At 54.9% G+C, this 24,861-nt stretch overlaps 1 protein-coding gene and 1 non-coding gene across 5 annotated transcripts in view; both read left to right on the forward strand.

The window, feature by feature from the left end:
• Nucleotides 1-2,985: 2,985 nt before the first annotated feature.
• LOC144300092 (U6 spliceosomal RNA) lies at nucleotides 2,986-3,093 on the forward strand. The gene has a single exon (XR_013366733.1). It is a non-coding gene; the product is annotated as a U6 spliceosomal RNA (small nuclear RNA).
• A 16,383-nt stretch (nucleotides 3,094-19,476) lies between these two features.
• Nucleotides 19,477-24,861, forward strand: part of LOC144299332 (neutral ceramidase) — an 87,605-nt gene continuing 82,220 nt past the window's right edge. For all 4 annotated transcript variants that reach the window (XR_013366035.1, XR_013366037.1, XR_013366036.1 and 1 more), the window contains exon 1: nucleotides 19,477-19,635. The gene's annotated coding sequence lies outside the window, so the exon portion shown is untranslated. The remainder of the gene's footprint in view (nucleotides 19,636-24,861) is intronic.

Genomic DNA, 24,861 nt, shown 5'->3' on the forward strand with positions numbered 1-24,861 from the left:
GCTCGCGGGCCGCTGCCTGGTGAGTGTTCCCAGGCTCCCCCTCCTGGGGGGCAGGTGCAGGAGGGCAGCCGGGTTGAGGCGGGGCCAACGGCAGAAGGGCCCGTTCTGTTTTGTCACACGTGGTCCCAGCTGCACCCAACACTCAGCAGACGCGGGGGGCAGGGGGGCACTTCCTTCAGGAGCCGAAATGTCGACGTGTGCAGCACTCGCACCCCCATACTGTCAACACCCACCAAGTGCGGCATCAGAGTCCCCGGGGCTGGACGGCGAGGCATCCGAGATGTCACCTTAGCACAGCGGAGCTTGAGCGCTGACACGTGGGCCGCCCGCAGATCCGGGTGTGCAAAGCCACCTCGTCCCTCAAGGTGTTCGGGGTTAATCACCAATTAAAATCGGCCAAGACAGCGAATGTGCACGGGCGCTGGGAAATGCATCTTCCTCCTGGGAGCGAGCAGGGCCCCCACCCAAGTGAGGAGGTGCTGCCGGTGGTGCTCCCACCCCCCGATCCCCCCAAAAGGGGCCAGAGCGGGAAAGACCCTGCGGTTTCTGCTCCAGTTTAGGGCAGCGTCGCCTCCTGGGCGGGACCGCGGGAAGCACACGCGGCCCGGGCAGGGGAGCCTGCAGGTGTGCAGAGCACAAGCTTCTGCCGCCCGCGTTGCCCCGCGGTGTGCGCCGTGCTGCGGGGCGGCGGGGCCGCCTTGGGCTTATCCACACGCACGCACACGCGCACACACATACCTTGAGCGTTTGTATCAGCGTCTTTAGAGCCGTAAACCAATCTGCCCTTAGAGAAACATACATTTCCTTAAACTGGCCTGTGGCCTTGAGGCCCTGTCCACGCAAACCTTTCTTCCCCTCTGATATTTCATCATGAAAAATAATTTTTTAAGGTTTTATTTATTTACTTGGCAGAGCGAGCAAGCGAGTGAGCACAAGCAGGGGCAGAGGCAGAGGGAGAAGCAGACGCCCCCGAGCAGGGAGCCCGACGCGGGGCTCCACCCCAGGACCCCGAGATCACGAGCTGAGCTGAAGGCAGACGCCTCACCCACTGGGCCCGGGCGCCCCTGCAAGACAACTTTTGAGTCCACGCTCACTCGGCAAGGACTGCACATGAGAACCCCGTAGGCACCGCCTAGTTTCTACTGTTACTTTATTCACTTGCTTTATCACGGATCCATCCACTTGTCTGTGTTTTTATGCGTCTATCAATCAATTATTCGTATCGTCGTGATGCATTTCAAAGTAAATTGCAGACCCTTCTTTTAAAATACATCAGCATTCGTATCACTAAAACCCAAAATTTGTTCCCAGGTGGTTTTTTGCTTTTTGAGTAAAATCTATAGGCAAAGAAACACAGAAACGTGAAGTGTGTATTTGCTGTTTTGACAAATGCATGTAATTAAGGCCCCTGTCCTGACACAGAGCAGTTTACCGCCTGCTCCCCGCCCCTCGCCCATCGATCTCCGCCACCCCGGCCCCTACCCCCCGTCCCAGAGGCAAACCTTGTTGGCTACTATTGATCGGCTCCCCCACCGTGGACTGCGTATGTTCTCATTGGGACGGCTGCTTTCATCCTGCGTAATAGGTGTAGAGTCCTGCGTGCTGCTGTGTGTGTCGAAGCATTGCTTTCTGCTAGTGACCGGTATTCCATCGACTACGTGTGCCACGGTGTGTTTACCCACTCTTCCACAGATGGAAACCTGGGCAGCTTCCACGTTGGGGATAGTATCAATAAAGCAGCAGCTTACAATATGCTGTGAGTTTTCTATTCGTGTGCACATATGTGTGTGCATGTACATATGTGTGCCTGGGTGTGTGCATGCACATGTGTGTGCCTGGGTTGTGTACATGCATGTGCATGGATGCGTGCATGTACATATGGGTGCATGGTGTGTATGTGTGTACATGCGTGTGCACGTACATATGGGTGCCTGGGTGTGTGCATGTACGTGTGTGCATGGATGCATGCATGTACACGTGGGCACATGGTGTGTATGTGTGTACATATGTGTGCACGTACATATGGGTGCCTGGGTGTGTGCATGGATGCATGTGTGTACATATGGGCACATGGTGTGCGTGTACATATGTGTGCGTGTACATATATGTGCCTGGTGTGTACATGCACGTGCATGGATGCGTGCATGTACATATGGATGTGTGTGGGGCGTGTGTACATGCGTGTGCACGTGCATATGGGTGCCTGGGTGTGTGCATGTACGTGTGTGCATGGATGCATGCATGTACACGTGGGCACATGGTGTGTATGTGTGTACATATGTGTGCACGTACATATGGGTGCCTGGGTGTGTGCATGGATGCATGCATGTACATATGGGGTGTGTACATGTAGATACATGTGCATGGATGTGTGCATGTACTTATGGGTGCCTGGGTTGTGTGTGCATGTACATGTGTGTACATGGATGCATGTGCATGGATATGCATGGATGTGTATACACATGTGCATGTGTGTGAATTGTGTGTGCATGGATGTGTGCACATACATATGTGTGCATCTGTGTGAATTGTGTCTGCATGCGTGTACATGTGTGTGCACATGTGCGTGTGTGTACACGCTTGTGCATGTATTTAGGTCTATAGGTTGTTGTCTCTCCCGGGTAAATACTACCCAGGTGTGGGGTTGTTGGCTTATAGGGTTGACGGATGTTTGATTTTACAAGAAATGAGCAGATGTCCTTGTAGGAAATTTTTCTTGCTCTCAAAGAGAGGGACCCCCCAGATCAGAACAAACCAAGCCAAACCCTCCCCTGGGGCAAGGCTGTGCGTATATGTGACGCCCAGGACGTCGCAGCCCTGAGCTCAGAGCTGACACCTGGAAAGGAACGGGGTTCTCAGTGACACAGGAGCCCTGGAGGGACCAGCTCTGGGGCTGCCTTCCTTGGACGCATGCGAGCCAGTGACACCCCTTATTCCTTAAGACAGTTGGAGTCAGAGATTCTTTTAAAATAAATCGATAGAGTTGTGCTCCGCTCGGCAGCACAAATCCTAAAAATTGACACGACGCTGAGAAGATGAGCCCGGCCCCTGAGCGGGGAGGACACGCAAACTCCCAGGGCGTTCGCTATTTTGGGGATGAGCACCGGGTGTGTGTGGAAGTGAGGATCACCGGATTCTACTCCAGAAACCACTATTGCAGTCCACGTCAGCGCACGAAATTCAAGTTAAAAATGCATCCAGTAAAAATATTTTTAGAGACGCTCCTGGAGTATCTCATCCACGCAGCAAAGCGCCTCTGGAGTAACCGCACAAACCAACACGCAGGGACGTGGCCCCCAGGGGCGGGAGCAGCGAGGCCCGACCCACAGCTCCCCCTGCCGCCGCGCTGTCCCCACGGGCCGCGCTTCCCGCGCCCTCGCCACATGCCGCCGAGGTTAGCCGGCCTGGGGCGGTGAGCAGGTGCAGGACACTGCGGCCCCCCGTGGCCCCCAGGGCCCCGCCCGACAGGCTGGAATGTCAGAGCCCAGGGGACCCGCCGTGTGACCTCGGACCTGCAGCTCCACGGGCCTCAGAGGTTGTGAACCGGGGGCCGAGCAGTGCCCCCCCCGGGGCCATCCTGGGCTCTGCGCCCCGGCCTCCTTCCAGTCCCTGCCCCGGGCCACGAAGCGGCGAAGGGCCTCGGGGGTAGGAGGTCGGGGTGTCCCGTCCCCACATCCCTCCCCACATCCCTCCCGCTGTAAGGGCTGCAGTCAGAACGCGCTGAACCCCCGCGTGGACCCCGAGCCGGGGAGGCTCCGACGCACGTCTGGGTCTCGGTGCAGGACGCGCCCTGCCGCGGGGACCACAGGTGGCAGTGAAGCCGGAGGACAGCCGCCTGCGGGGGAGACTCCGGGCAAATCGGAGGACTGGGCCGCCCAGGCTTCTCTTCGCAGAGACTGACCTTAGAGACCCTGGGGTGGAGGGGCCGTTGGCCGCACCCAAGCAGTGGGTCCCCCGGGGCGCACCCACTCGTGCACAGCGCACCCAGCCTCTCCCCAGAGCCATCCATCACTTACCCTATTTTTTTTTTAATTTTTTTTTTTTATGATAGTCACACACACACACAGAGAGAGAGGCAGAGACACAGGCAGAGGGAAAAGCAGGCTCCATGCAGGGAGCCAGACGTGGGATTTGATCCCGGGTCTCCAGGATCACGCCCTGGGCCAAAGGCAGGCGCCAAACCGCTGCGCCACCCAGGGATCCCCACTTACCCTATTTTTAATTAGCATTTTCCCTCCCGCGGCCTCCTTACAAAACCGAGCGATCGGCCTGACCCTCGGCCTCCACCCCGGACTCCCTCGCAGCCCCGCGTAAGCGCCAAAGGAGAAGTGGCCGCTCGCGCCCCTAAAGCCCATCGCCTCGGAACCCGTCGCTGCCGTTGCTGACTCTGCGGGCGGAGGGTCGCCTCGGCCCCTGTGGGCCCAGCCGTGGCCAGAGGGTCGCGAGCCCAGAGCGTGTCCCGAGAGGGTTGGCACGGACGCCCAGCGCCCACGCCCCTCCGTCGGCTCCATCCCCGCTGGCGCCGAGGGCGCCCGTCCAGGGCTTCAGCCGGGAGCCTCCTGGGTCTGTCGCCTCCCGCTGAGACCCCCGACACCCTCCCCACCGGCACCCCCGCAGCCCCTCGCTCTCGCCTGGCTGCCTGGAAGCCTCGACGTCAGGCCGGGGCTCCTCACGCCTCGTCCCTGCCGCTGGTGCTCCCCGTGGAGCCCGGCTCACGCGTGCACCAGGAAGCCCCAGACGCCGGCTGGTGCCAGCACCCATGGGACAGCGAGTCCCCATCAAAATCAGAGCAACATCGGGAGCCTTGCAGCCCCCGGGAGCACCACGCCCCGCGGCCCCCGGAGCACCAGCCCTGCTCGGCCTCCCCACTCGCCGGGCGCCCGGCCAGCTGCTCCTCCCTCGGCCCCTGCCTGGGCCACAGCCTGGCCGCCCTCTCCTCCACGTGCTTTCCTGTCGGGGGACCTCCACGGGCGCCCCTCCTTTCTCCAGACTGCTTCCCTCGGGCGTCAGCGGCTTGGACGCGCCCCCTTCCTCGGGTCTGCCAGAGGGGACTTCTCCGATGGTGTCGTGGTGAACGGCGTCCTCTCACCTGTCGCTTTGCCCTCCTGTCCTTCGCAGCATGTGGCGCCCAGCGGGCGACCCGTGATTGTTCGTTTTCGTTCGTCTCCTTCCATTTAGGATGGAAGCGTCCTAAGGAGCTGGACTGTGTCTTGGCCTACGAGCGAGCCTGGCAAACAGTAGGCACTGAATCGTGCACGACTAAATACCGGGCTGGCCTGAATACCGACCGTGGGGCCCCGGGGCCCAGAAAGAGCACGACGGGGAGCACCGCCTCCCGCAGCTCCGCGCCCTCCTTACCGGATTTACTGTCGTGCAGGAGGCAAGAGGTCACAGGACACCTGGGCAAGTAGCGGGTGCTCGTACCCCGGGACTCGGGGCTCTCAGGGGCAAAACCAAACAAGTGAAAAAAACAAAAATCCCCCTCGAGGCCAGAATTATCAAGGCTCAAAGGGCTCAGAGATGCAACTGCGTGGGCGGGCAGGGAAAGGCCCTCGAAGACCTAGAGCCCACGCTGGCCCCGAGGACCATGTCCCAGGGAGACGTGCCTCCCACCGAACTGTCTTATTACGGCCGATGGTCTGCTGGGTCCGGAATTTGGGCAAGACGTGGCTGGGTGGCCCCCGACCCCACGCGGCGCCGGGTCCACGCAGGCCCCCGCCCCTGTTTGCAGCCTCCACATGTGGCCTCTCTGGTGTCGCAGCCCCAGCATCTGGTGCTCCGGGCCCAAGCCCCATGCCAGCAGCCCACGGCCCACGGGCCCTGGCGGTGCTTGCAGAAGGGCCCCCACCCCGAGCAGGGGTCACCAGGTTGCAGTCTCCTCGCCTGGGAGCCCCTGTCGTCCCCTAAAGGGACGCGACCTCGCGGGCCGGCCTGCCGCGCTGTCCGGGTGATGGTCCCCCCCCCCCACTCGTGCCTGTGAAGGTCACTCCGGCAGCGCCTGCAGCTCGTCCATGTCTGCGCGGGGGCTGCTGCCCGGCACGGAACAGAGCCCGAGGACCTGTAAGTCACGGTGCGGGGGTCCCAGGATCGAGCCCGCAGGGGGCCTGCTGCCCCCCTGCCCGGGTCTCTGCCTCTCTCTGGATCTCAGGAGTAAATAAATAAAATCTTAAAAAAAATTTTTTTAAACATACTCAGTTGAATTTTTTTTCCCGCAGTTCTAAGAGTAAGAACTCCAGGAAACACAGAAGCGACACATGGCCCTTGTGACCAGGACTCAGGAGTCACCCGGCCTGGTTTCCGTGTCCTCCTGTCATTCCGGGCAGTCGCAGGCCCACCCAGCCTTGAGGGGCGATGACATAGCTCCCCACTTATCCACCAACGGAGTGTCACAGAATTGGCAGCTAGGTTTTTGAGCTCAGGTGGGGGTGACTCAGAGGGGAGTGGTTGGGCGAGCGAGCGTCTTGAGATAAAAGCTGCGGCAGCGCTGGGATGGGGCAGGTGCGTCTAGGAACCTGAGACCCGTGGTCCCCGTGGGAGACCGACATGGTGAAATGTCAGCGCCAAAGGCTTAGGCGAGGCGAATTTGAACACCTGGTTACGGGGGCTGGTCTTTAACCTGTAGACAAGCGGGCCCTACGCTTGCGTGTCCCTAAGGGGAGTTTGAAAGACACATTTTTAGGTTCACATCCATTTCCCCCCCATAATTTAGAAGTGATTGCAACCAGTGAGAATATGGCTAAGGTGAACGAGACAGGAAACCATAAATGTTGGGGACGATGCGGAGAAAGGGGGACCCTCTGCATGGCTGGTGGGAACGGGAACTGGGGCAGCCGCTCCGGAAAACTGGGTGGAGGGTCCTCAGAGAGTTAAAAGTCGATCTGCCCTGCGACCCAGCAACTGCACTGCTGGGGACTGACCCCAAAGACATAGATGCAGTGAGACGCCGGGACCCCTGCACCCCGATGTTCACAGCAGCAGTGTCCACAGCAGCCACACTGTGGAGGAGCCTCGGTGTCCGTGGACAGATGATGGATAGAGAAGACCTGGTCCGTGTGCACCTGGAGCATTCCTCAGCCGTCAGGAGGATCGGCACCCAGCATTTACATGGATGTGGGCGGAACTGGAGGGGATGATGCTGAGCGACATCGGTCAGTCGGAGAGGGACAGTCACCACATGGTTTGATTCACACGGGGACTGTAACGGTGACGGGTTATAGGGCCAAGGAAGGGAACCGACGGGAAATATCACAGGGAGACAAACAGGAGACTCCAACTCTGGGAAACGAACACGGGGCTGAGGAAGGGAGGTGGGGGGTCGGGGTGACTGGGTGACGGGCACTGAGGGGCACTTGGGATGCACATGGGGTGTCACACTCCATGTCCGCAGACTGAATTTAAATTTTAAAAAATATTAAAGAAAAAAAAAGAAAAAAACACAAAAAAGGAGTCGCAAAGCGCAGCAGCTCTCTGAGGCCCTGAGGCTGCGGAGCTGCCGCCTTTCCCGGCCGAGCCCTCCGGGCCCTCCGCGGTCGTGCGGGAGCCGGTGCGCAGGTGCAGGTGCAGGTGCAGGTGCAGGTGCAGGTCCCCGCAGGACCCAGGGACCCGCAGCACAGCGCATGCACAGCCGCATCGTGGGGGGCCCGGCGCTCCAGGGAGCGAGCTCCAGGTAGCTCCAGGTAGTGCTCCAGGTAGCGAGCTGGCTCCGCCAGGGGGGGGTGCGGGCTGGCTCTGCGGGGGGGGGGGTGCGCCCCAAGGTGTTGGCTGGCTCCGTGGGGGGGATGTGCGCCCCAGGGTGCGGACTGGCTCCGCGGGGGGGCTGCGCCCCGGGGTGCGGGCTGGCTCCGTGGGGGAGGTTCGCCCTGGGGTGAGGGCTGGTTCCGCGGGGGGGGGGTGCGCCCCGGGGTGCGGGCTGGCTCCGTGGGGGGTGCGCCCCAGGGTGCGGGCTGGTTCCGCAGGGGGGTGCGCCCCAGGGTGCGGGTTGGTTCCACCGGGGGTGGGGTGCGCCCCCGGGTGCGGGCTGGTTCCGTGGGGGAGGTTCGCCCTGGGGTGAGGGCTGGTTCCGCGGGGGGGGGGTGCGCCCCAGGGTGCGGGCTGGCTCCGTGGCGGGGTGAGCCCCGGGGTGCGGGCTGGCTCCGCGGAGGGGGTGCGCCCTGGGGTGCGGGCTGGTTCCGCGGGGGGGGGCTCCCCAGCTGCGCTCCGAGGCGCCGCCCCCCCCGCAGGGGGCGGGGCCCGGACTCTGGGCCTCGCACCCCGCCCCGGGCCCCGCCCCGCCCGCCTCCCCTGCTCCGTGGCCCCGGGGGAGGGGGCGCCCACAGAGACGCAGGGTGAGCCGGGGCAGGGGGCACCCCCGCGGGCAGCACCCGCTCTGTCTGCCCCCCCCAGGGCGCCCGGGACGCCCCGTCCTGCCCCTGGGCCCGCAGGGTGGGGAGGAACCTGCCCGGGGCTCCAGGCAGCAGGTGCAGCGCAGGGCGTCCGGGAGGGGACCGACCCCCTTCGGGCCGGTTCTCTGCGTAGGGGCGGCCTTTCTAGGTAGGGGGGGGGTAAGAGGGGGTGGGGGGGCGTCCCCGCCAGAGGGCTTGACCCTTCATCCCGGTGTGACCTCCCGAGGATGGGGCCCGCGGGCGGCAGCTCCTCTGCTCGGAGGAGCCAAGGTGGAGGCCTCTGCACCGGGAGCTCTGCGGGGAGTGGGGCGGGAGCAGCAGGGGGAACGAGGCGGGGAGAGCAGGGGGGAGTAGGGCGGGGGGCGGGGCAGCAGGCGGTGGGGTGTGTGGGGGGCACCGCAGGCCGGGCGGGGCTGCGGGGGGAGCAGCAGCAGGCGGGGGGGCGGGGGTGGTTTGTGCAGAGGGAGCAGCAGCAGCAGGCGGGGGGTGCGGGGGAGCAGCAGGCGGAGGGGGGTGTGGGGGGAGCAGCAGCAGCAGCAGGCGGGGGGGCTGCAGGGGGAGCAGCAGCAGCAGGCGGGGGTGGGTGTGCAGGGGGAGCAGCAGCAGGCGTTGGGGGTGGTCTGTGCAGAGGGTGCAGCAGCAGGCGGGGGGCGGGGGAGCAGCAGGCGGGGGTGCGGGGGAGCAGCAGGCGGAGGGGGGTGTGGGGGGAGCAGCAGCAGCAGCAGGCGGGGGGGGCTGCAGGGGGAGCAGCAGCAGCAGGCGGGGGGGGTGGTCTGTGCAGAGGGTGCAGCAGCAGGCGGGGGGCGGGGGAGCAGCAGGCGGGGGGGGGCTGCAGGGGGAGCAGCAGCAGCAGCAGGCGGGGGAGGGGGGGAGCAGGCCGCCGGGGCTGCGGGGGGGGTGGGGGGGAGCCCGTCCGTCCGGGGCGGCGGTGGCGGCGGCGCGGGGCGCGGGGCGCGGGCGGCGGCAGGTAGGCGGCGGCCAGGGGCGGGGGCGCGGGGAGGAGCAGCGGGCGCCGGGGTCCGCGTGGGGGGTCGGGGTGGGGGCGGGGCGCAGACCCCGGGCGCCCCGGAGGCCGCGGCAGGTGCTCCCCAGCGTCAGCCCCGCGGTCCTTGGCGTCCGCGGACGCGTCTCCACCGCGAAGGGGATCAGAGCTACGCGGTGGGGGAGACCCGGGGCGGGGGGCGCGGGGCCCTGCTGAGCCTGGGGGGGGGTCCCTCCCGGCCTCCAGCGCCCTCGGTGTAGACGGCGCGGCCCCAAGTGCGTTGAGGACCCCGCGCCCCGGGTCACCCCCCCCCCCCCCCCCCGCCCCCGCGCCCGGGGCTGCGGACCCGGAGCAGACGCCACCGCCGCCGCCTCCGCGCTCGGTTTGGGTGGAATTCCCAAGGATGTAGGGACGTCCGCAAACTTTGCATCTCATTCCCTCTCCTTTCTCTTTTTTAAGAGGAGGGGGCGGCGCAGAGGGAGGGCCTGGGCGGCGCGAGGGCCGCGGGGCTCAGCCCCAGGACCTGGGAGCAGTCAAGAGCTAGATGCTTAACCGGCTCAGCCACCTGCCCCCCCCCCCCGGCCCCCCTTCTTGTTTATTTTAACTCCATCACCAGTTTATTATTAAAGGATGCAGTCGGTGACACCCACACCCAGGCGGGGGCCCTCCTGCCCATCCAGGTGCTCCACTCCCCCATACCTCGGAGTATTTCCCATCCCAGAAGCTCTGCAAACCCCAGCCCTTGGGGTTTTTAAAAAAAGATTGTTCTATTATTTATTTATTCAAGATAGACATAGAGAGAGAGAGAGAGAGAGAGAGAGGCAGGGACACAGGCAGAGGGAGAAGCAGGCTCCCTGCAGGGAGCCCGACGCAGGACTCGATCCCAGGACTCCAGGGTCTCACCCTGGGCCAAAGGCAGGCACCAAACCGCTGAGCCACCGGGATCCCCCCCAGCCCTTGGGTTTTACGGAGCCTGCATGACAGAGGCGGATGCACTAAATCCTCATTCCCCACCTTCCGGCAGCGGCATCCACCAATAACTGACATCAGGTGGGGATGATCACGGCGACTGTCCCCTGCCCTCGGAGCCCACAGGTACGAGTTCCAGTCCCCTGTGTACAGCGTGTGAGCTCTTGGCACTTCCTCGGGCCCCACCCACTTCACCTGTAAAGTCGGGGTCCTTGTGTCAGCGTCCGGAGGGGCGCTGCTAGTGCAGAGGGTCGAGAGGAGGCTCTGACCCCGAATGCAGGGGAGAGATACTCGCTCATCACAGAGTAGGAGCCCCCGCCCAGGACACTGCGCGGTTCAAGAGGACAAAGTGGGGTGAAACTCTGGGGGACCCTGTCCTGAGAGTCAGCGTCCCTCTGGTGCTCCAGTTGGCCCAGCAGCGTGACAAGCTGACCTCACAGTCCTGTCCCCTGGATGCTCGCTTGGGAGGACGAGGAGCACGGGCCCCACGGCCTTCGCCCCGGGGCGGGGGGATCCTCTGTGCTGTGAGGTGACCCCTGGAGGCCTCGCCTGGCCGGTCGCAGCAGGGGTGCGGGCAGCCGCCTCTCGGGGTTCTTGGGGCTGGCAGCTCTCCAAGCTCTGCCGCAGGCAGACTCTGCCAGGCTCTTCCTCCGCTCCCGCTCCCGGAGAAAGGAGCTCCTCCCACTTCCCTGCCGAGGCCTCTGCAAGGTCAAGAGTAGGTGAGAAAAACGGAGAGCTCACCCACCTCGGGTGCAAGTGCAGTGTCGGGGGGGCGGGGGGGACCGAGTTATTCGGGACCTTGCCTCAGGGCAGGCACCAGAAGCCCTGTTAGCACCGGGGTACGGGGTACGTGGGTGTTTTTGAAAAAATGGTGATGAAACCTTTGAGATGCTGAGTTATCCAGCCTTAGGATCAAGACTCTTAAACAGCAGGTGGAGAACCACCTAGAATCACTAGACTTGAAGGTCAAGGACCACCCTCCAGGGACAGAACTCCGACACCCAGACTTCCTGCAGCAAGGGGTCGCTGGCTGGGACTCCGCCGTGTCCCCCTCACCTGTTTTCCCATTCAGCGTGCGGGCCTGGGTCTTAGACTTCTCCAGAAAAGCCACCCAGTAACCCTCATAACCACGGTCATGGGGCTTGTCCTCCCACCTTACTGAGGATAGCTTCGGTGCCATTGACGCGACTGGAAAGAAGGGACAAAGGTGGCCCAGGGTGACTCAGCCACCCCCAGGCCATGGCCACTGAAGCCCCGAGAGGGCGGTGCGGAGAATGGCACCGGTGACCATGCGGGGGAATCTTAACCCTAATGAGCTTCTTAGGACCCTGCCCAGAAACGAGGACCCTCAGGGCCTCAGACAGTCTCCTGCTTGTTGTTGCCACATTCCCTGACGGCTCCTGGGGCTCCTGGGACGCGCCTGGTGCGGGAAGAGGGTGACTTAGAGACCAACGTAGTTAGGACACCAAACCTGGCTGCGGTTTTCCCAGCCCCCGGAATAGCCAGGCTCGGCCCCGCTCCCACTGCCTCCCTGGCTCCAAGGACAACACTGTTATCTCGGACGATACTTAAGAAATGTCTCGTCGGTGGCCTGAGAGGTGTTGGGTGGCGTGACGGTGACGTGACAAGGAAAGTTCCTGTTCACCGGAGCCAGCTGTGCTCCGACTGCCCCGGCTCAGCTTCCGGTGCCTTCCTGGCAGCTTGAAAGGGGCCACAGCTAAGAGCATTTACGTCACAGAAGGTGGCAGGTGGCACAACCACCGGGGCTTTTTATTCCTGGAGAGCCAGTTGTTCAGCATTTCGAGACACGTCGCCGCCGATACTTGTCGCAGAAAATTCTTTGATAAAGAAACGATTTACTGGTTTAAGACGTTCGGAGAGAAAAACTGCCTTTGGAAGAAATTATTTTGTGACGTTGTCGAGCGGGTGATAGAGCCACGGTCAGGCTGGCTTCGCAGGAAGGCCCTACACGTTGAGAACGAGGGATTTTCTAGCCAGGCCGCCTGTTCAGGGAATGCTACTGCTTCTTCCCGAAACGCTCAGCCCCCCGAACTGTGGTACCCGAATCTCCAAGCACCATCGTTATGTCACTAGGTTAAAAAGAGGAAGAATTTAGAAGTGAGTCTCTGCAGCTGGAGCATAAGAGTGCTCGAATCCACGTCCGGCTCATCTATCTCTTGGGGTCGATACAAGTAGAGACCAGAAAACTGCCCAAACCCTAACGCGGAAGATCATTTGTGGAGGTGCGTCTCCCTAACTTCATCTCCACGGAGCCTGGGGGTGGCTGGCGCCCCACTTGATCAACCCTGTGACAGGATGGCCTCCCATCTTCTCAGACAGGAGGAAGCTGCCACGAACTTCCTTAATAGGGGCGTGCATCCGTTCTTAGGTCCTTGAAGTTCCTCACCCGGTCATGCTAAACAAAAGGAAGTTTCCTTTTAGACAATGAGAACCTCCCATGGATGATACTAATGTATAAAAGGGATTATTCATTAGCACTTAGTGTCTGTACTAAAAAGGGGGGGGGCATTGTGAGGCCATCAGACTTAATCATTATGGACCCCCGACACGGGTTTCTCAGGGAATCCTCACAGGCCCAGGAAGAGATGGTTAAAAGCATAAGCTCCAATTTAAAGACAAAGAAATCAATGCACTGATGCGTCCTGTGAGGGCACTGCTGGGATTTGAACCCAAAAAATCTTAATCCAGAACCCATCTTCTTAAACCACCGTTCCTTACTATCTCCCTGCAAGGCAGGTGACTAGACATCCATCTCCTCTCCTCTGAACAGGGGCCCTGACTTTTGTCACATGAACAAAGATTTCAATTTAGAGGCAGCAGAACGATGGACCTCATAATTTAATCAAGTTTTCCGTGTTTCATTAAGTCAGGACTTTGTTCAGACAGAAAAGGGAGGTTGGAGGCTGGAGGCTGGACAATGGAGGTTGGAGGATGGAGATTGGAGGTTGGAGGCTGGAGGTTGGAGGCTGGAGGCTGGAGGTTGGAGGCTGGAGGTTGGAGGCTGGAGATTGGAAGATGGAGGCTGGAGGTTGGAGGCTGGAGGCTGGAAGATGGAGATTGGAGGTTGGAGGCTGGAGGTTGGAAGATGGAGATTGGAGGTTGGAGGCTGGAGGTTGGAAGATGGAGGCTGGAGGCTGGAAGATGGAGGTTGGAGGATGGAGGTTGGAAGATGGAGATTGGAGGTTGGAGGCTGGAAGATGGAGGTTGGAGGCTGGAGGCTAGAGTTTGGAGGATAGAGGATGGAAGTTGGAGGCTGGAGGATGGAATATGGAGCCAGGAAGCTCAGGTTCCAACAGGGCCAGCAATGGAGTTCTTTCCAACCGTTCCTTTTGCGAGGGGAAGGCTTCCTTTGCAAACCAGTTCTTCACCGCTCCTCCTCCTCTGGGTTCCACTAGGATCTTGGACGATGTTGCAATATTCTTAGAAAAAAACGAGAAGTGTGTTTCACTCCCATGTGTCCTCTTCCAATGTTGCTGGAATCTTGGAAGAAATGCTACGTTCATGACTTTCTGTTGCAGTTACGCGCGTTGGCTTCGGCCCTTGCCCTGATGCTTTTGCACCTGGTGTTTCTACCCATGACTCAAACCGAATCCATTTTCTCCCTGTGCAGTTGGCTTTCCCGACTTTCTTCTTTTGGTCCATGACACCACGAGTCCCTCCCAACCTTAGAAACTTGGAGTGATATTTGGTTTCCCCTCTTCTTCTTTTCCAACCTTGACCCATCCTAGTGGCAGATCTCAGAGAGATGACCACACTCCTTTCTCTACCTCCACTGCCAGCCCCAGACACCACCGCGGCTCTGCTCCCCCTGCCCAGCGGGGCCTCACCTCTTACAGCGCCTCCCGTCGCCAGCCCCACCGTGCCCGGCAGGTTCCGATTCGTTTGTCGCTCCATCCTCCTCTACAGCATTAGGGCACTAAGTGGAGACAGATTTGGAGGGTCTCAGGAAGAAGCCCTTTGGTCTGCTGGTCATGGTGGCTACGATGGGGCCGGGGGGTGAGGAGCGAGCATCCTCTGCGAGCCTCACGCTACCCATTTCACTCCATTCTGTCAGCGAATGTTGGCAAAATGCGGCTCTATCTGTGTTCTTTGTCTCAGAAACATTCGGGGATCCTTTCCTGCATTCACAAAGTGAAGATTCCCCAACCTGACATTTATTTTATTTTTTTAAAGATTTTATTAATTAATTAATTTATTTATTTATTTATTCATTCATTCATTCATTCATTCATTCATACATTCATTTTTATTTTTTATTTTTTATTTAAGAGAGAGCGGCAGAGAGCATGAGCAGGGGGAAGAGAGAGAAGCAGACTCTCTCCGCTGAGCAGGGAGCCCAATGAGACACTCGATCCCAGGACCCTGAGATCATGATCTGAGCCAAAGGCAGACGCTTCACCCTCTGAGCCCGCCAGGGGCCCCCAACCTGGCATCTTAGAACATCCGATAGCCTCTCCCTTCAGCGGCCTCTTTCTTTGCTCCCCCGCCAAAGCCTACGTGCGTGGAGCTGAGGCTCAGTGTCAGAGTGGACCAGGGGCAGGAGAGGCTGGGCTCTCAGGGCCGGCCGTCTTCCCAACACCGGATCCCGTCCGAAGCCTGGCGCACTCGGGACACGAATGTGGGAGTGTCACGTAGGAACATCGTCTTTCGAAATTTTAGGGTAGAGAAAGATTGAGAACCGCTGCGCTCCGTGTAGTCAAACCCCGCTGCCTGCCCCATATATAGTTGGGGCTTTCCTTCCCCTGCACTGGAGCCAACCCTGATAGGTTAGCATCCTCGTCTCTACGCGGCAAAATCTGTTGTTTGTTTTTTATCCCCAAAGTTTGGCTTCAATTCCGTCTCCTTCCTGAAGCCTTCCTTGATTTTTCAAACTAGATAAGATACACCCTTTTTGCCAGCCCCCAGAACGTTTCATTTAAGATGCTTATGTTCAAACCTTGCATTTTATTTATACTGCACCTGTCCCGCATTCCCCATCTAATCAGCAGAGAGAAAGATTTTTATTTAACCCAATTTTTATTTTTATTTTTTGGATTGAAAAAAAAATCTTGCTGTTTCACTGGGCCGCATCCACGGTAGGACCTTCATGAACTTGCCTCTTCTGACCACGCTCATCGTGTCCTTCCTCGGTACCCCCTTTGCCTTCTCTGCTCTCGTGTTAGCAGACCACTTTGCACCTGCCATGCCTTCTAGATTGCCAGAACGGCCACAGTTCTCCGCCCCTCCCTGAATCCACACCTTCTGCGTGATGTGACTTCCCGTCAAGAGGTGGAGACCGGGTCCCCTCCCCATGAATCTGGGCTGGCCCCAGAACTTGCTTTGGTCAGTACGATGCTGCAGAAGTTACGACACGCCAGCTCCCAGCCTGGCCCTGGAGGAGGCTCACCTGTTTCCACTCGCTGTCATGTGAACAACCCTGGGCTAGCCCGTGGGAGGGTGAGACTCCACGTAGACCAGACATGGGCTGTCCCGGGGAGGCCGTCCCCAACCAGCAGCCCCAGCCAAGCCCCAGCCAACCCAGCAGCTCTCTGCTGATGCCTTCACAAGCCCCGAATCAGCAGGACCACCCTGAGGGCCCGGCCGCGTTGCTAGCCCACAGAATCATGAGCTGCACAGACTGTTATTTTAAGCTATCCGGCTCGGCGTGGTTTGTTACGCAGCCGTAGCTACCTGATGCATTAGGATAACAGCCACATTTCTAGACTCCGCTTAGGTATCACTTCCCTGGCAAGGCCATTTCTGACTCCCTCCGAGTCTGAGTTGGGGTTCCCTGTTAGGTACCCCCGAGGCACACACAGCCCAGGATTATAATTACTTGGTAATCATCTCTAGCTTACCTGAGACTGTAAGATTTTGAGAAGCAGGAATTTTGTCTTGTGAATTCTATTCTTTAGGTCCTGCACGGTGTCTGGTACTTGGTGGGCACTGGAATATATTTATTTATTTATTTTTCCACTGGAATATATTTAAATGGAAGAAGCAATGTTTACTAAAATATTATGATCATGATAAAATGTGTGAATGATTATGTATTTTTTAAAAAATCGTTTGCCTACATTTGAAAATCAAGAAATTTCAGATAAGCTCCATGTTACTAACTTTTCACAAAAAAAAAAAAAAAAAGGAGGGGGATCCCTGGGTGGCTCAGTGGTTTAGCACCGCCTTTGGCCCAGGGCGTGATCCTGGAGACCCGGGATCGAGTTCCACGTCGGGCTCCCTGCATGGAGCCTGCTTCTCCCTCTGCCTGTGTCTCTGCCTCTCTCTATGTCTCTCACGAATAAATAAATAAAATCTTAAAAAAAATTAAATTGTAGACATGAAAGATATTGATTCCAACCTTATTAAAAAAAAAAAAAAGGAAAGATCCTTCACTATGAGGCCTTTACTTCCTTGAGGCACCGGCGAGTGGTGGCTGTGCCCTTCAGGTGAGCACACGCGTCTGGCTGTGGCCGTCCTCACTGATCCCTACCTACCTGCTGTGTCATTTGTCGTCGTATCTGGGCAGTCGTGCTGCGTCTGCAGGTTTCACTCAGCTGCCTACCTGCTGGAAAGCACTCAACACCTAGGGAAGCTGCTGATAAATGTGTCCGCTCGCCTCGCTCTGCCTCAGTGTGGGTGGGATGGAGTCAGCTTCTCTCTTCCCCGGGCAAGATTTTCAGCATTCCTCCGAATCTCATTTTCCTCCTCTACAAGTTGAGTTTGTTTTTTCTCCCTCCGAAGGGTTTTCAAGGACTCTTCGGCTTGTCACCTGTCCAAACTGGAGCAAGGTGTCTTCCATCTCATAATTCTGCTTCACTGCGGCAGGAATTGTGGTTGGGCTGGAGGCAGCCTCCTCACTCAGCAATGCGGGCAAGCGTGTCCGGAACACGCCAGTTTCCTGATGCTTCTCTCCTACAGTGGAGCTCACGAGGGGCCGTGTAAGACCCACTACCCACGGACTCGTGGCCGGCCTCCTTCCTAACGGGTTGCAGCGCCTTTTCTTCTTCCCTCTGATGACGACTGACCGTATTTACGGGGCTTGGACTCGTTGACGTTCAGCAGGAGCGCACCGGTTCCAGCTCCGCCGGCTGTTTACCCGGGCACCTGCGCTAGTTGGTCAGCGCCCAGGCCCAACCAGTAGTCAGATCTTCTGAACGTATCAACCCTGGACTTAACACATTGGAATGGAAAACATGCTAGCCTTCCATTACGCCTTTACCTTTGGACTCGGCTGTGAGGCAACAGGCTCACTAAGCTGGCCACAGCGCCGTGCCACTTGGTGGTATCGGTCCTCTTATGTAAGCACCCCCTTAACGATCCAGTTCAGAAGAACCTTTATCTCTCATGGTGCATCCAAAGTTCAGCTTATCAGGGCACGAAAAGGCAGCTCAGCCTGTTTTCTGATTAGTGAAATGAATAAGCAGTAGAACTTGCTCTCTTCCCTTAGTCCTGACCGAATTAGCTGGCGCTTCGTTATTTCTGCAAGTGCCTTGGGATGGGACACCCGACTTACGAGCTCCACTACGATGGACTCTGCAGGGGACACGGTCTGCCTTATAAAGCCAAGAGAAGGACCAGGAACCCTATGTTCTGTAGTGGTTAGTCTTCATTTAAGAACACGTAAGAGTGGACTACGGCACCTTCTTTTATCAGCCTCATTGGAAAATTAAGTTATTCTACGTGCCTTTTCCCCATCCTGTGTTCTTCCATTGGGGGGAAAAAATCTACCATTGTATCACAGATGTAATACACGATCATGGCAAAACATTTTAATGTGGTTCAGCAAAATGCAGAAAATAAAAAGTCCTCCCAACTCACAATAGCGTTTCAAAATGCATTAGTCCAGTTATCGCTTTGTCTCTGTCTCTCGCCTTATATTTCCGACAGCTTTACAGCGTGGGGCTGCTTTCTTGAAGACCCCAAAGTTAAATACATTTTTAAAAAAAATCTCAGAGGGGATGTTTTCAAATCTGGCACACATTCTCCTGCTGTCTTAGCGATTGTCAAGCAAAAATGACTCAGGTTGTCGCTCTGGCCACTGACCAGTGTCATGGCTGAGTCGTTGTCCCGTGAAGCTCCTGGACCAGCCACGCTTACCGCCTTCTAGAGACCTGGACCGTTCTGATTTTCTGTGATTGGAAGAAAAAGAATGGTTGGTTAGGACTGCTTGTAAATTAAAAGTCAGTAAGTTCTGCGCAGACAAAATGCAGACTTTATTTCTGAAGTTTCTGTGACCTGGAGACGTGTTATATGTGTAATTACGGCTTAGAGTTGAGACTCCCTGAAATGTGACCTCTGAACTGGCGGGATCTTAGTATATTTTTGAAAGGGAACGTTGAGTCCTTTTCATGTTCTGTTTATCATTTGGAGGTCTTCTTTGGGGAAAAAAAATCTAGTTCTTCTGCTGGTTTTTTAATTGGATTGTTTCTTGTTATTGGGTTATAGGAGTTCCTTAAGTACTTTGGGTTAATTTCTTATCTGATATATGGTTTGCAGATATTTTCTCCCATTCCGTAGATTACCTTTTCATTTTAGTGGTGGTTTCCTGGGCCGTGTAGAAGATTCAGTCTGATGGAATCCCACGTGTTGATTTCTGCTCACGTTGCTTACTTACGCTTTCTGTGTCATGTCCAAGAAATCACGGCCAGGGCTAACGTTAAGGATCTCCCCTGTCCACTCTCGTAGGAGTTTTACACTTACGTTTAAGCTCTTCGATCCATTCTGAGTTAATTTCTGGGGGTGGTACAAGATATGGGTCAAATTTCGTTTCTCTTTACGCGGTCACCCCGGAATAAAACCATTCCCCTTGTGACACTTGCTGGACTGAAAGGAATGTTAAAGAAGATCCAAGATTTTGCCAAGTGAGGAGTCTTCTTCGTTCACTGGTGTTAACCAGGGGACTATGTTCATCAAAATGGGTGGGGGGCTCGCTGTGGGGAAAAGATCATTGCTTAACACATAAGCATTTATTTCTTGCTTATGCAAAGCGCACTCCTGGTCTGGTGAGTCTCTGGAGTAGATGTCTTCCAAGTGGTGACTCAGGGATCGTGTAACCTGTCATCTGGAATAGGCAGTTATCAGGGTCACCAGAGCAGAGGAAGAGAGATCATGGAGAACCCACACCCCCTCTTAATGCCTCTGCGCTAAATACTTCAGTCTGCAAGTGACACATGTCATTGCCACTCACAGCCCATTGACCAGTGACTGCCAGGGGCCCAGACAGCATAACCTCCCCGGATGCCCACAAAGGAGCACACGACCGACATGGACGAGTGCTTCAAGGCTCCATCACCATGACCTCAGGCAAGTACTGTATCTTCTCCACCCCGTGGGGACGGCCGTGGAATCCTTGTCTCCTCCCGCTCTCCGGAGTCTCCATATCTGGTTTCTTCTTTGCTTTGTGATTTCGACTGCTCTGTAGGTACTGTGTCCCCGTTACTCTAAGAATATCAGACAACTACGCGTAAAGGACGGATGGTTGGTCTTTTACTGAGAGTATGAGCTTTGGCTGTTGGTTTCATGTCTCCAGGACTCTTTTTTTTTCTTTCTTTTTATTTTATTTTATTATTTTTTAAATTTTTACTTATTTATGATAGTCACACACACACACACACAGAGGCAGAGACACAGGCAGAGGGAGAAGCAGGCTCCATGCACCGGGAGCCCGACGTGGGACTCGATCCTGGGTCTCCAAGATCGCGCCCTGGGCCAAAGGCAGGCGCCAAACCGCTGCGCCACCCAGGGATCCCTTGTTCTTTCTTTTTAAATCAAATGTAGAATGAGGATAGGAATAATGCCATCCTCAAAAAATTGCTGTGGGTACTCAATGAGGTAACTCATGTAATGTTTTAGAGCAGTGTCTGGAACATACTATGAGTTCAGTACATTCGTGTTATTTTATTTTTATTTTTACTTCTTAAAAAATATCTGTCCCCCTTGCCTGGCTTGATAAGTGTCAGTGTTGTCCTTCGCGTCCTGGTGTGATTAGTCAGCCCAACCCGTGCCAGTCTCCTTAATCTCCTGACCCATAATGTGGAGTCACAAGCTCCGTAGGCCATCTGGGTCTTTCCCCAAGACCACCGCCCCCTTGCAGTTGGGCCACATCTGGTTAGCTTAGATCTCAGTGCCGCCGGACCCTGTGCTGGCTCCATATCTCAGCTGGATCCTACCTTTGGCTCCCACAAGCTTGAGATTCCTGTCTGGCCTTACCCCGTCATTGAGCTCTGGCTTCTCTCCTAGAGTTATGAGCAAAGTCTGGGCTGGCCTCTTGCATTTCTGGAGTCCTGACTTCCCTCAGGGGGGAGCTGCCCACCCTACTGCCCACCCCAGCTCCTCAGAGCCCAAGCTGTCCCTCAGCTTCCGGTTCAGGCACAGGCTTGGCCCTGGCCCCCCACACAGCACAGGGCACATTAGACACCTCCTCTCATCTCAGGAGCCACTCCCTCTAAGCAGGGGTATTCCTGGAGCCACCTAACCCTCATCACCATCCCAGATCAATGACAAGCCCAGGATGTTAAGTCCTCCTGCAGGCATTATCCCTCCAGGTGGATACATAGGAGCAAGAATTGTTCCCCATTTCCCCCTGGATCTTAAGTAGATTGCCCTTGGGAAGGAGTTAGACAAATCACGGCCAAGAGAGAATGTGAGAAATGGGGTGTGTTCACTCTCCAGCATGGGGATGGTCCAGTTCCCCCTCCTCTTTGCTTTTTGGCTACTCTAATGAGGGTGGGGGTACAGGGCGGTGGCCAGTGTGTGTGCTCTGGGAAGGGAAAAAAGCAATTTTCGGCCAGGCAGCATTCCTCCTCAGGCTTGGTTCGGCCCCAAACAAGATAGACGATATGCTTTCATGTCAAGCTCTACTCAGGTTGTTCTTAACCCCCATGGGCGGGAGGGAGCATTGAGTCAGGCTAGACTTTGATATGAGCAAACTTTCTGCTTCTCTTGGTCCTTTCCCCCACAAGTTCTATCAAAGGACACGGTGGTAGGTTTCCCCCTTTTTCCCCCTATCTATCTCCTCTTCCCCTCCTCGGGTAACCATCAGTTTGATCCCTATACTTACAAGTTCATTCCTGGGTTTCTCTCTCTCTTTGCCCCTTTGTTTTGTTTCTTAAATTTCACATATGAGTGGAATCGTGTGGTATTTGTCTTTCTCTGACTGATTTTGCTTAGCATAGTGCTCCCTAGGCCCACCCTGTGGTTGCAAATGGCAAGATTCTGTTGAATGGCCGAACGGGATTCCACTGTGTACACACCACATCTTTATCCGGTCATTCATCAATGGACACTCAGGCTGCTTCCGTAATCTGGCTGTTGTAAATAACGCAGCAATAAACATGGAGGCACATGTATCCTTTGAATTAGTCTTTTTGCATTTTGGGAGTAAACACCCGGTAGTGTGATTCCTGAATTGAAGGGTAGTTCTATTTTTAACTTTCTGAGGACCCTCCCTACTGCTTGCTGCACGAGTTTGCATTCCCACCTGTGGTGCAAGAGGTTTCCCCTTTCTCCTCATCCTCACCAACATTTGTGGTTTCTTGTGTTGGATTTCAGCCATTCTGACAGGTGTGAGGTGATAGCTCATTGTGGTTTTGATTTGTATTTCCCTGATGCCGAGTGATGTTGAGCATCTTTGTACGTGTGTGTTGGCCATCTGGGTGTCTGCTTTGAAGAATTGTCTGTTCATGTCTTCTACCCACATTTAATTGAAATATTTTGGGTTTTTTTTTTTTTTTGGTGTTGAGTTGTATACGTTCTTTATATATTTTGGATACTAATCCTTCATCAGACATGTCATTGGTGAATATCTTCGCCCACTGCTTAGGTTGCCCTTTAGCTTTGTTGGTTGTTTCCTTCAGTGTGCAGAAGCTTTCTGTTGTGATGTAGTCCTGATAATTTATTTTTACTTTTATTTCCCTTGCCTCAGGAGACATACCTAGAAAAACGTTGCTACAGCCAATGTCAGAGAAATTGCTGCCTGTGCTCTCTTCTAGGATTTTTGTGGTTTCGGGTCTCACATTGAGATCTTTGATCCATTTTGAGTTTATTTTGTGTGTGTGTGGTAAAAAGAATGTGTTCCAGTTTCATTGTTTTACCTGTTTCTATCCAGTTTTCCTAATACCATTTACTGAAGGAGCATCTTTTACCCATTGGATATTTATTCCTCCTATGTTGAAGATTAATTGACCATATAATTGTGTGCTTATTTCTGGGTTTTCTATTCTGTTCTATTGATCTGTGTGCCTGTTTTTGTGCCAGTACCACACTGTTTTGATCACCACAGCTTTGTAATATAACTTGAAATCTGGAATTGTGGTAATTCCAGGTTTTTTTTTTTTTTAATTGCTTTGGCTATTGGAGGTCTTTTGTGGTTCCGTACAAATTTTAGGATGTTTTTTTCTAGTTCTATGAGAAATGCTGTTGATATTTTGATAGGGAATGCATTAAATCTGTAGATTGCTTTGGGTAGTATAGACATTTTAACAATATTTGTTCTTCTGATCCATGAGATGGAACATCTTTCCATTCTTCTGTATCATCTTCAATTTCTTTTATCAGTGTCTTAGAGTCTTCAGAGTTCAGGTCCTTTAGCTCTTTGGATAAGTTTATTCCTAAATATTTTATTGTTTTTGGTGCCATTATAAATGGGATTGTTTTCTTAATTTCTCTTTCTGCTGCTTCATTATTAGTGTATAGGAATGCAGCAGGGGATCCCTGGGTGGCTCAGTGGTGGAGCATCTGCCTTCGGCTCAGGGCGTGATCCTGGGGTCCTGGGATCGAGTCCCACATCAGGCTCCCTGCATGGAGCCTGCTTCTCCCTCTGCCTGTGTCTCTGCCTCTCTCTCTGGGTCTCTCATGAATAAATAAATAAAATCTTTTTAAAAAGCTACTAGTACTGATAAATTCAGTAAAGTCACAGGATGCAAAAACAATGTTCAGAAATCTGAGGCATTCCTTTAAAAATATATATATATACACACCACATCTTCTTTATCCATTCATCCAATGGACATCTGGGCTCTTGCCATAGTTTGGCTATTGTGGACTTGCTGCTATAAACTTTGGTGTGCAGGTGCATTTTTTATCTTTGGAATAAATGTCCTGTAGTGCAATTGCTGGGTCAGAGGATAGACCTATTTTTAACTCTTTGAGGAACCTCCACACTGTTTTCCAGAATGGCTGCACCAGTTTGCATTCACGCCAACAGTACAAGAGGGTTCCCCTTTCTCCACATCCTCTCCAACATCTGTTGTTTCCTGAATTGTTCATTTTAGCCATTCTGACAGGTATGAGGTGGTACCTCATTGTGGTTTTGATTTGTATTTCCCTGATGGCAAGTGACGCGGAGCATTTTCTCATCTGTCTGTTTGGCCATTTGCTTGTCTTTGGAGAAATGTCTGTTCATGTCTTCTGCCCATTTCTTGATTGGATTATTTGTTTTTGGGGTGTTGAATTTTATAAGTTCTTTTTTTTTAAGATTTTATTTATTTGTTCATGAGAGACACAGAATGAGAGAGTCAGAGGCACAGGCAGAGAGAGAAGCAGGCTCCATGCAGGGAGCCCGGCGTGGGACTCGTTCCCGGGACCCCAGGATCACGCCCTGGGCTGAAGGCGGCGCTAAACCGCTGAGCCACCCGGGCTGCCCGATAAGTTCTTTATAGATTCTGGATACTAGCCCTTTATCTGATATGTCATTTGCAAATCTCTTCTCCCATTCTGCTGGTTGTCTTTTAGTTTTGTTGACTGTTTCCTTTGCTGTGCAAAAGCTTTCAATTTTGATGAAGTCCCAATAGTTCATCTTTGCCTTTGTTTCCCTTGCCTTTGGAGACAGGTCTAGCAAGAAGTTACGATGGCCAAGGTCACAGAGGTTGCTGCCTGTGTTCTTCTCTAGAATTTTTGTGGATTCCTGTCTCACATTTAGATCTTTCATCCATTTTGAGTCTATTTTGTGTATGGTGTAAGAAGATAGTCCAATTTCATTCTTCAGCATGTGGCTGTCCAATTTTCCCAGCGCCATTTGTTGAAGACACTTGTCTTTTTTTCCAGTGGGTAGTCTTTCCTGCTTTGTAGAAGATTAGTTGACCGTAGAGTTCAGGGTCCATTTCTGGGTTCTCTATTCTGTTCCATTGATCTATGTGTCTGTTTTTGTGCCAGTGCCACACTGTCTTGATGACCATAGCTTTGTAGTACAGCTTGAAGTTAGGCATTGTGAGGCCACCAGCTTTGGTTTTCTTTTTCAATATTCCTCTGACTACTCAGGGTCTTTTCTGGTTCCATACAAATTTTAGGATTATTTTTTCCAGCTCAGTGAAAAAAAGTCAATGGTATTTTGATAGGGATTGTATTGAATGTATAGATTACTCTGGGTAGCATAGACATTTTAACAGTATTTGTTTTTCTAATCCATGAGTATGGAAGGTTTTTCCATTTCTTTGTGTCTTCCTTAATTTCTCTCATGAGTGTTCTATACTTTTTAGAGTACAGATCCTTAACTTCTTTGGATAGCTTTATTCCCAGGGATCCTATGGCTTT

This window comes from Canis aureus, chromosome 27 (assembly GCF_053574225.1).
Source record: "Canis aureus isolate CA01 chromosome 27, VMU_Caureus_v.1.0, whole genome shotgun sequence".
In the NCBI taxonomy this organism is placed as follows: Eukaryota; Metazoa; Chordata; class Mammalia; order Carnivora; family Canidae; genus Canis; species Canis aureus.